At 43.2% G+C, this 12,328-nt stretch overlaps 1 protein-coding gene across 1 annotated transcript in view; it reads left to right on the top strand.

Moving 5' to 3' along the window:
- BSN (bassoon presynaptic cytomatrix protein) overlaps positions 1-12,328 on the top strand; it is a 206,384-nt gene that overhangs the window by 91,389 nt on the left and 102,667 nt on the right. The gene's annotated exons all lie outside the window — the stretch shown is intronic.

A 12,328-nucleotide genomic window follows, 5' to 3' on the forward strand; every position in this document is an offset into this window, starting at 1 on the left:
AATGAGAAGTTTCTGACAACCTTTGCCCGAGTGGTCATTGGAAGTCATTCCTTGTGCCACAACTTGCAGTCTATTTTGAAGAAGCCTAAATGATGATGCATAATTGTCCGACTCTAAAATTTGGAAAATATGTATAACCAGAACGGCACTCGGTAGAGCGCATACCTCCGCGGGGCTGAACATTTTACATTTGATCGGCCAGATCGCCTTCCAGACCTCAACCAAAATCGAATCGGCTTGTTCTTGCCATCTACCCAACTCATCCACCAAGTTTCGTCCGAATCCGTTTACAATGTGTTGAGATATCGTTTTCGAACCCCATCTTGATGGTGGAGTCACTCAAATTTTTTTCAAAAGTTCTCGCATCCAGATCCGGATCCTGATCCAGATCTTCACCAAAATCGAATCAGTTCGTCCTGACAAACACCCAACCTATCCACCAAGTTTCGTCTGAATCCATCCATACCTTTTTGAGATATCTTTTGAAAAAAATATAAGTAAGCAGTTACTCAGATACAATAGCATTATATTCCAGACAAGCAAATACAATAGCATTTCGCTTTGCTGTTGGGGGTATTAAGGGGGAGAGGGGGATAAGAGGGAGAGGAAGGATGGAGAAAGGGATAGTGGTCGGTCAGAGAGGGATAGGGGTCGGTCATTGAGGGATAGGGGTGGGTCATTGAGGGATAGGGGTGGGTCAGAGAGGGAAAGGGGTGGGTCAGAGAGGGAAAGGGGTGGGTCAGAGAGGGATAGGGGTGGGTCAGAGAGGGCTGGGGGAGGGACAGAGAGGGATTGGGGTGGGGCAGAGAGGGATAGGGGTGGGTCAGAGAGGAAAAGGGGTGGGCCAGAGAGGGGTAGGGGTGGGTCAGTGAGGGATAGGGGTCGGTCAGAGAGGGATAGGGGTCGGTCAGAGAGGGATAGGGGTCGGTCAGAGAGGGATAGGGGTGGGTCAGAGAAGGATAGGGGTGGGTCAGAGAGGAATAGGGGTGGGTCAGAGAGGGAAAGGGTTGGGTCGGAGAGGGAAAGGGGTGGGTCGGAGAGGGAAAGGGGTGGGTCGGAGAGGGAAAGGGGTGGGTCAGAGAGGGATAGGGGTGGGTCAGAGAGGGATAGGGGTGGGTCAGAGAGGGAAAGGGGTGGGTCAGAGAGGGATAGGGGTGGGACAGAGAGGGATAGGGGTGGGACAGAGAGGGATAGGGGTGGGACAGAGAGGGATAGGGGTGGGACAGAGAGGGATAGGGGTGGGACAGAGAGGGATAGGGGTGGGACAGAGACGGATAGGGGTGGGTCAAAGAGGGATAGGGGTGGGTCAGAGACGGATAGGGGTGGGTCAGAGAGGGATAGGGGTGGGTCAGAGAGGGATAGGGGTGGAACAGAGAGGGACAGAGTGGGATAGGGGTGGGTCAGAGACGGATAGGGGTGGGTCAGAGAGGGATAGGGGTGGGTCAGAGAGGGAGAGGGGTGGGTCAGAGAGGGATAGCGGTCGGTCAGAGAGGGATAGCGGTCGTTCAGAGAGGGATAGGGGTGGGTCAGAGAGGGATAGGGGTGGGTCAGAGAGGGATAGGGGTGGGTCAGAGAGGGATAGAGGTGGGTCAGAGAGGGATAGAGGTGGGTCAGAGAGGGAAAGGGGTGGATCAGAGAGGGATATGGGTGGGTCAGAGATGGATTGGGGTGGGTCAGAGAGGGATAGGGGTGGGTCAAAGAGGGAAAGGGGTGGGATAGAGGTAGGTCAGAGAGGGATAGGGGTGAGTCAGAGAGGGAAAGGGGTGGGACAGAGAGGGAAAGGGGTGGGTCAGAGAGGGATAGGGGTGGGTCAGAGAGGGATAGGGGTGGGCCAGAGAGGGTGTGGGGTTGGAGAGAGACTGGGATAGGGGCGGGAGAGAGGAGTTGGAGAGGCAGAGGGGTGAGAGAGGGAGTGGGGAGTGAATGGAGGGAGAGGAGGAGGAGGCGGGGGGATTCCAAAAGATGTGACACCCAGCTGAACGTCCATCTGAGAGAGGGCACACACACTGATGAATCACCCTGCCTGTGAAACGCTGGGATGACAGTTTATAGCTGAGTTGGGATACGAACTCAGGTGAGACAGCTTAGAGCGAGGATGCGTACTTCTCGGCTGTCCTGCCGTGATCTGTTGATTCGTTGCTTTTTAAAAACTGAATTGATCTGAGCAGCAGTTCCGACTGCTAAGAAAAAAAAATAAAAAGAAAACGAACTTTAATTTGGCCAACAAGAAGCACCAGCTCCCTACAGGAGCCTTCAAGGGCATCATGTTATTATATTTATGCCTATTTTACTCCAAGGTATCCCAGGATTACACACCCCAAAAATGGTTGCGATCGGTTTAGTCGTTTTTACGGTACCTGGGGATGGACGGTGAATTATAGTAGGATTGCCACATTCTTTGACACTCCTTCCTCTACTCGACCTCCGGAGAGTTGTATGGTGAAGGTGACGGATTGGGAGGAGGATAGCGTGAGGGGGGGGGGATGAAGGCAGTGCGAGGGAGTGGGAGGCAGCACGAAGGGGACGGGGACGCAGCGTGAGGGGATGGTGAGGCAGCGCAAGGGGTAAGGAGGCAGCATAAGGGGGTGGGGAGGCAGGGCGAGGGGGAGGGAGGCAGGGCGAGGGGGAGGGAGGCAGCGTGGGGGGAGGACGCAGCGCAAGGGGTAGGGAGGCAGTGCGAGTGGGAGGGAGGCAGCGTTGGGGGGCAGCTTGAGGGGGGAGGCAGCGAGAGCAGCATGAGGAGCGGAGGCAGTGAGTGGGGGAGCCAGTGTGAGGGGGCAGGCAGTGTAAGGGGAGGGAATGGGAGGCAGTGTGAGGGGAAGGAATGGGAAGGCAGTGTGAGGGGAGCGAATGGGAATGCAGTGTGAGGGGAGGGAATGGGAAGGCAGTGTAAGGGGAGGGAACGGGAAGGCAGTGTGAGGGGAGGGAACGGGAAGGCAGTGTGAGGGGATGGAACGGGAAGGCAGTGTGAGGGGAGGGAACGGAAGGCAGTGTGAGGGGATGGAATGGGAAGGCTGTGTGAGGGGAGGGAATGGGAAGGCACTGAGGGGAGGGAATGGGAATGCAGCGTACCAGGCTATTACCGGGGTGATAAAACGCTCCCAAACAGCAGTGTTTTCTTTCTAACCATATAGCAGCGTTCTATATAGAACTGGGTGGTAGCATTTAGAAATCATAACTTAAGCTATCTATTTGGTAAAGGCCTGCCTGAATGCAGTACCTCCCTCCCCCCCCCCCCCCACGCATTCCTCCAACCTGCTCATGGTCCATGATAAATGTGCATTCGCACCGGTGAGATACTCAACCTTTCACTCACTGGTATTGCTAAAGCAGTTTCTTGGCATGGGTTATGCTGGGTGGTTTGCTATTGCCTTCTCAGGTGTCAGTCCAGGCAGAAATTTGTAATTTGGCCATGATGATGACAATAGCCTCCTCTTGGCGAAGAACACCGTGTGATGGTTAATGTCCACCAACTAATGCCGGCAGACTGGACGCCCAGTTTAACATCCATTCGAGGAACGACACTCGCACTGATGAATTGCCCTGCCTGTGAAACACCAGGATGACAGTTTATACCTGGGTCAGGATTCATACCCAGTCTAGACAGCCCAGAGGTGAATGTGCGTACCTCTAGAGTCGAGACCATCCTGCCAGCCCAAATATGCATGACATCTTTAAAAAGCCATAATTCTTGTCCCATCTACATCGTAGCTGTGACGCATGCATTGAACTTAGCAGGATCAATTATGATATCATTGTATACCGGACATAGATTCTCATCAGCGATTATCAGCTAAGCACTGAATGCATAGCATGCAAACACACGAGAATGGATGACTAATTGAACCCGAAATATACGTAGCACTGCATAGACCGAGCAAAAAGGCCCAGTCATCGGGAAAACCAAGTGATGGAACGAAGATGCTCTAAATCAAATGCACAGCAGAGGTTAACTCATTTCACAAACTGCGGAAAAGCTGTGTACATGGAAATGACTTGGCTACGGTAGCTTGGGGCAAGACTAGTATGCATGTACCACCTAATTTAAGGCCTCTCAAATATTGTGAGGAACAGACTTACCTGCAAGCAAAAAATTATGCAGTTTAGTGGATGAGGTTATTCTTGTATTGTGTCATATATGGTGTTTGCCACTTTAGAGATGTCTGGTCTGGTTTACTCGACAGCATTGCTGATTTACATTGCTGATTTACGACAGCGACAGCCCCTTTAACTTTTTATCTGTCTTTTCAATATTATTATCAATGTATTTATAAATATAAACCTTTGCTCTCGATCCTACAAATTCACTCATTATCTTTCCACCCAATTCATCTTTAAACTTTCCAATAACCTTTTTATCCCCCGCCGCGTGGCGGAAGGGGGATATTGTTATCACCCGGGTCGTCCGTCCGGCTGTCCGTCCGGCTGGCTGGCTGGCTGGCTCGGCGTCAACATTTATAGCTGTGAGTGCGATAACTCATAAACTGTTCGCCATATCGATTTGAAATTTGGGTCACACATGTATCACCTGAAAAGGAAGAACCCTATTGATCTTGGGCGTGGCCGTATCCAAGATGGCCGACTGGGGCGGTCGTCCGGCTGGCTGGCTGGGCGTCAACATTTATAGCTGTGAGTGCGATAACTCATAAACTGCTTGCCATATCGATTTGAAATTTGGGTCACAAATGTACCACCTGAAAAGGAAGAACCCCATTGATTTTGGGCGTGGCCGGATCCAAGATGGCCGACTGGAGCGGTCGTACGTCCGGCCGGCTGGCTGGCATGGCGTCAACATTTATAGCTGTGAGTGCGATAACTCATAAACTGTTCGTCATATCCATTTGAAATTTGGGTCACACATTTACCACCTGAAAAGGAAGAACCCTATTGATTTTGGGCGTGGCCGGATCCAAGATGGCCGAGTGGTGCGGCCATCTTGAAAAAAATGTTTTTTCGCCATATCGATTTGAAATTTGGGTCACACGTACCACCTGAAAAGGAAGAACGCTATTGATTTTGGGCGTGGCCGGATCCAAGATGGCCGACTGGGGCGGCCATCTTGAAAAAAATGTGTTTTGTAATAAATGGAAAACCGCTTATTTGATTTCAATTATTTTTCAATGGCGGGGGATTCCCCATCTCTGATGGTATATTTATTCTTTGTAGAGAATAGTTCATCTGATTTATAATTGCTTGTATCATAAATATCAACATCCTGAGATATCCTTATAAATATATTCTGAATTGATTTTCAAAATAGAACCATCTGTATCCATATAAAGTAGATTAACTCCATCCACATATTTCTTCTTTAAGTTGTTGTAAAAGTAGTCATACATGAACAACTTTGACAAGTCAAGAATTGATGTTACTATATAAATAGGTTTATCCATTTCAAGACTCTCTTTATTCATATGAATAGCACAAAAGTTCTTTGAAAACACCTCTACTCTTTGAAAACTTGGTTTATTCAATAATTCTGATGCTTGTTTCCAAGATGTAGCAAGTTTTATGTTTTGTCTATTCCTAACATTTTCCATAGTCTTTCCAAATACAGCATTATTCTTTAATTTATAAAAGTCTTTCTCAAAATCTGTTCTGCTTCTGTTATTCTTTTCCTATTAAAATCAATATCGGTCTTTAACCAATGACTGTCTAACCTTTAATATTCTATGAATTTTCTTCACTTTGAACTCGGCTGATAAAATTGTCTTAAATTCCTTGGATGTATAACATAATTGGCTTTGTAATATAATGTAGTAAGTCATTTTTCTGTTTGTTTGCCTTTAGTAAGAAATTATTGTTGATAACCGCTGAGCCATTCTTTTCTCGGATTTTCTTTATCAGGTGCATAGGGCAGGTCTTTGTGTTTGTTATGGAGTTCTTCTGGATATTTCAAATCAACCTCAAAATAATACCCAACTTCTGCTTTATCCAATTCTTTTTGGGAAGAGTTGACAACATTTTGTAAAACTTTTTCATGATCTTTCTCTTTTACCCATTTGAGTTTTTCATAAGGTAAAGATTGAGAAATAGCCCATCCAAACAAATTGTTGGCATCATAATACATCAAGTAAGAACTATCTTTTGCAGCATAATAGTTAGGAAGATATTTGTTGTTTTCTTTGACAAATCTCTGAGAACAGACTTGTGATATTCCACCTCTTTTAGCTTTCTCTATCATCAATAGCATCTCAATATCACCGATTAATTCCAATTGCTGTTTTGTCATTTTTAACATCGCACTCCAAGCTAATCCGGGAGCTGTGGAATTGTGAGTGGGGTCTAATCCATAGGAATTTTGATTGTGACAGATTGTTCTAAAAGTCTCATATACATCAGCCAATAAAAGAACATCAGTCTTTAGATACAATCGTGATATTCTCCAAGGTTCTTTATATTAAACTTCTTCCAAACATTTTGTGCTTGAGTATAATCTTTATCAGTAATATGACTTTTAACAGAAACCACAAGGAATATATTTTTGATATTTATTTGTGTATGATTTATTTGGATTTGGAGAAGCATTATCCATCTTTTCAAGGATACTCTCAAAATCAGCGTATATCACAAACCGATGTTTTACAGACTTATTGGAATCTTTGAATGATATGTTTGATCCCACTTTTGGTAAATTGATTAAGGTTGATTTATGATTACTACAATATTTCGAATGTTGCTGAATCATTCTTTCGGATGAAAGAAGTTTAGACATCACTTACAGGGATATGTTTTATTAGTTATATTGTATGCTTGTGAAGTAATCGATGTTGATCAATTTTTGATGTAAGCATAATGTGACTTTTCTTTTGAAGCAAAATAGAGAAGGTCAATGTGTGTTTCATCATTTTTATAGTTGTTTGAATTTTTTTATGTCTGAACTTTGTATCTGTTAAGCCATATACATTAACAGATAGATTATTCATTTTCTCAAATTTTCGAATATCTGCCGATGACATTGGGAAGTTCAAATCTTTAACATTGAGTTCATTAAGATATGGTGAGTAATGACCTACCCTGTTAGGATTAAGTTTCTGTTGGTGAAGGTGAGCAAGAACAGAGTATATAAAACATTTATTATCTTTGTTTTAATATTAACAGCAGCCATTTTATGACCTATCTCTTTTGGTAAATCAATATAAGAAGAAGCATTAATAAGGTCTGATTTCAAGATGTGTATATCCAAAAATATTATTTAAAAAAATAATGAATCCACTTCCGACCACACGATTATCAACATTAGTTGTCTTTGGAGTTCATCATAAGCATCACATACTGAGAAATCTTGGGATGATGTGATAAAGTGTGGGTTTGTTCTGATATAGGGAGTTACTTCATCACCTTATTTTGTCATATTCAATTTTACTCCCATATATAACTTTAAAGTTTTGATTTCACTAAATGTGTTTTTAATTAGAATTTCAACACTCAGTTTAACCATATCAATTGCCTCAATGATTGATGTTGGTGTTGGTTCTTTAAAGCGAAACAATCTTATTTTTATGTCCTTTAAACATTTCATCAGTGTTTTCAATGGAGTATCCAAGTATCCCCTTTTCATTCTTCTTGTGTTTGTGGGTTTGAAGGAGTTTCTTATTACTATCTTTTAAGACATCCTTAGAGCAGAAATCACAATGGTTTGTTTCTCGTTCAAGTGGAGATATTTGTTGGAATAGATTGAATGTGTGTTTGTGTGTTTGAAGGTGTTTGTTATAATCTTTTTATTCATGATTACAAACGTCGCAATACGTTGTATTCTCCATATTTATAGAGTATAACTTTACTTTAAGTATAATTTTCTTGATGAAAATCTCATGGTAAGCGATTTATTTTAGTTAGACTTTGAAGGAGACTGTTTAAGGTTAAAGACCTTATTTTTCAATATATAACAACTGCCTTTCCTTCATTAAAGGTGCTGAATAATGTAATGTCACTATTTTAAATAAAATTCTTAAATGCTTTGTTATATAACTCTGCTCCCTCATCAGTCCATAACTTATTTGGTTTCCTTTTGCTTTTATTAAATATCTGTGGAAAGCTAACATAAGAGTATTAACTCTTTTATTTTACAAAGGAACAACCCACGCATATCAACTCCTCAAATCAATAACGGCTAAAGCATACTTGTATCCCTTATCATTATTGAATTCAATTAAGTCAGCAGATAAAATGTAATCAGCACCTTTGGAATAAACCTTCCTTCTTTTAAACTCTGTGAATAGTGGTTTATGTAATTCATCAGCCAAAAGTGTATTCGGTAAATACTCTTCAATAATGACATCATCAAAGCCTATGTTTTTTTTTGAATTCCCAAGCTCAAGTCTTAATTTAAGCCGCTGTCACACCTTGACGATTTAGCCAGCATATGCCGATTTATGAATAATTTTTCTAAAACGCTGGCACACGTCGAATACGTTATGGGTACGTTTTGTATACGTTAAGAGCACGCTGAAAAACACTGCCATACGTCGTAGTACGCTGGCTTTAAACGTTGTACTTTTGGGTTGTCCTCAAATTTTTGCATGCTTGAAATTTTACGACGTATGTCGGCGTATGACTCGCACGTTCCGCTACGCTGGCCATAAGTTGTAGGCACGTTATACGATCGTTGACACACGTCGACACATGTTACTTGTAAGTTACTCATAAGTCAAAACACGTCGAGGTAATGTTTAGCATACCCGAAACTTATTTCTAACCAATGAGTAACGTTTTGTAAGCACGCTACACGAACGTTGTTCACACTTCGCAACACGTTACTTGAATGTTCCTCATACGTCGAAACGCGTCAAAGTAATGTTTAGGGTACCGCTGACTTATTTATAACCTCTGAGTAACGTGCTTGGGAATTATTTGTAAAGCATGTCTTTCGCACAAATACGTATGTAGACGTATTTGACGTCTTCAGGACGACCACAGAACTTACTGAACGCGTTTCTAACTTGCAGATACCGTATAATGGCGTATTGGCAGCGATTAGGGGAATTGGTATATAAAAAGGGACTTTGCAGGAGGAACCCGTCTTTTTTTTAGACTTCGTGGTGAGTACATGTCCATGTCATTCCGAGAGATGGAGGATACGACAAGGCTGAGACGACAATACCTACCTATCCTCCAACATCAACATGACCTCATCGAGTTGACACTGCACCAGTTGCGTGCCAATAGAGCCAGGAGAAGAAGACGTGAACGGAGGAGAAGGAACTGGGTCAGACCATGGATCGGGAGGCGACGCCATTACGGCATATATGACCAGCTCATGGTGGAACTCTGGAACGAGGACCGTGCATCCTTCATCAACTTCCTGCAAATGCCCCCAGCGATGTTCGACGAGCTGTGAGCCAGAGTGGGTCCAAGGATAACCAAGCAGTACACCTTCTCCAGGGATCCGCTTGAGCCTGGCATGTGACTGGCACTGAGCCTGCTGCTGTTGGTGCCGTGACTGCAGTGCTGTGGAAGCGAATTAACTCGTTCAATGAAAACGATTTCAATTGCCGAGCACCAGCGTCCAAAAACAATCGGCGAGTGACAGCCATTTATTTAAATCGTTCATTGTAAATCATTTCAATAGTCCAGTGGAAGCGATTTAACTCGTTCAATGGAAACGATTTCACTCGTTCAATGGAAACGATTTCAATTGCCGAGCACCAGCGTCCAAAAACAATCAGCGAGTGACAGGCATTTATGAAAAGTGAAGTTGCAGCCTATGAATAGAAAACCTCACGTAATCGTCGACGATACGCTGCCACGCTATGCATACGTTAGACTATCGTTGGGCATAGTTTGTGGACGCCTAAAACACGCCAATCAATCGTTGGTATAACTTATCTATAAGTTATCGAAGCGTTCTGTGTTTATTACTAGTGCATTATGCATTTGTCCAAGTCGTTTTGAATACTTTAAAAACTGAAACAAAAAAATAGTTCATCGTGGGAATAAGAAAAAAAATTAGCCGAAAAGAACATCGAACAATGGTGCAAAGTAGTCTCCTATTTGTGGATGCAATGAGGATCCATCATCACCCACACCCTCCACATCACGCTCACCTACTACCAATACTACTACTACTACTACTACTACTACGGCTACTACTACTACTACTACTGACACGCTCACCTAATACTACTACTACTGACATGCTCACCTAATACTACTACTACTGACATTGACATCTACTCAACATGGAGTCTGGAACACTGACGGGTTCCTTTTGTGAAGCCCATTTGTATATATCAATTCCCCTAAACGCTGCCAAATCGCCATTATACGGTAGATGTAAGTTAGAAACACGTTCAGTAAGTTCTGTGGTCGTCCGGAAGACGTCAATCAAATTCGTCTACATACGACAATGTGCGTTTGAGATACGTTACACATAGGATCAAAGCACGTTACTCATTGGTTAATAATTAAGTTTCGGGTATGCTAAACATTACCTCGACGTGTTTCGACTTATGAGTAACTTACAAATAACGTGTGTCCGACGTGTGACAACGGTCACGGAGCGTGCCGAGAACTTATGCCAGCGTATGCGGAACTTGTGAGCTATTCGTCGAGTACGTCGTAAAATTTTCAGCATGCTTGAAATTTCACGACGTACTAGACGTACCACGTAATATGCCAGCGTACTTCATTGTTTTTCATCGTGATCCTAACGTATACACAACTTACCCATACCGTATTCGACGTGTCCCAAAACTAGAACGGGCACTCAGTAGAGCGCATACCTTCGCCAACGCTACATTTTGCCATCCCCCCCCCCCCAGAAACCGTGATTGTGAGGGTATTTAATACCATACCACATCTGCCATCTCATATGTGTTATGATGGCTTAAAAACATTAAAATTCCTGCTGTTTGACACTGATTCACGTACATTGTACAATTTCTGTATGAACTCCCTGACCTTTTTGGGTGTCGGTGTCAAGTCAATCTGATGACAACTGGTCACATTATAAGAAATCAAATATTACACATCACAGGACAGGGAATTTAATTCTAAACATTTTGAATCTACTTACATGCAAATTGTATAAGAATTGACTGCGTTATGATAATAAAGGTCGTTGACCCCCCTGAACTTTGACCCAAACCGCTAACAAAGGTAATGACGTCATTGTGTCATATCGTATCTCACAAGATTGGGCATTGAATTCACAACATTTTGGCATTGGTTGCATGCAAATTGGATAAAAATCGACCGCACTATGGCAAAATGATGATTTTGACCTTTTCATGACCTCGACCTTGACCTTTGTACTCTCAATTTTGTAATTGGTATTACAGTGTGGGGAACAGAACAGTCAACATTTTGGTTTTGGTTTCATGCAAATCGGATAAGAATTGACCATGTTATGACTAAAACCGCACATTTTGCAATGTCGTGACCCTCCCTGACCTTTGACTCCCAACCGCTAATAAGGTTTATTACGTCATTGTGTCATGTCACATATCACAAGATGGGGCATTGAATTCTGAACATTTTGGCATTAGTTGCATGCAAATTGGATACAAATTGACCACGCTATGGTAAAAAGACGATTTTGACCTTTTCATGACCTTGACCTTGACCTTTGACCCGATCGCTCCCAAAATCTAATCAAATGGTCCTCAGATAATAACCAATCATCCCACCAAATTTGCTGCGATTCAGTTCAATACATTTGGAGTTATGCGAATAACAAACAAACAAACAAACACATATTCACAAATAAATAAATACACAGTGATCAAAACATAACCTCCGCAACAAAGTTTGCGAAGGTAAAAAACCTCAAAACTTCAGCGTACGCCAACGTTTTACAGACATTTTATACGTTGCCATTGCTGGCTAAAACGTCAAGGTGTGACAGCGCCTTTAGCACTTATCATCTTCTTCACGATAAACCCATCAACCTTTTCTCTCAGCATTGGATTTCGTATTGAAGACAAATTATGCAACATTTCTCTTTTGGCTTTGTGTTTTTCTTCCAGCATTGTGCTATTTCCATAATCGATATCGTGCTTCATACATACTTCATCAACTCTGTTTTAGGTTTATTTCTTCTCCCTTTAAAGACCTCATTCAGACATTGAGGAGTCGGGGAGAAAAACCTCGGGAAAAACCATCCCCCTTGTACATTTTGATGGGTCAGGGAGTTGAAACGCTTTCCTGACACTATTTGAATGTGTCTCAGCTCAATGGTTGGGGAGAGCGGGAATGGATGGGGGAATCTATTGGCAAAACTGTGGGGCCAGCCACAGACATTTTAAACATGGTCCCAGAGGGAATATGGACCAGTAAGGGCATTTGCGATGAACCATAGGTTTTGGACGGGTGAAAGGTGCGACCT

This window comes from Eptatretus burgeri, chromosome 18 (genome assembly GCF_056783735.1).
Source record: "Eptatretus burgeri isolate ZD-2024b chromosome 18, Ebu_testis_v1, whole genome shotgun sequence".
NCBI lineage: Eukaryota > Metazoa > Chordata > Myxini > Myxiniformes > Myxinidae > Eptatretus > Eptatretus burgeri.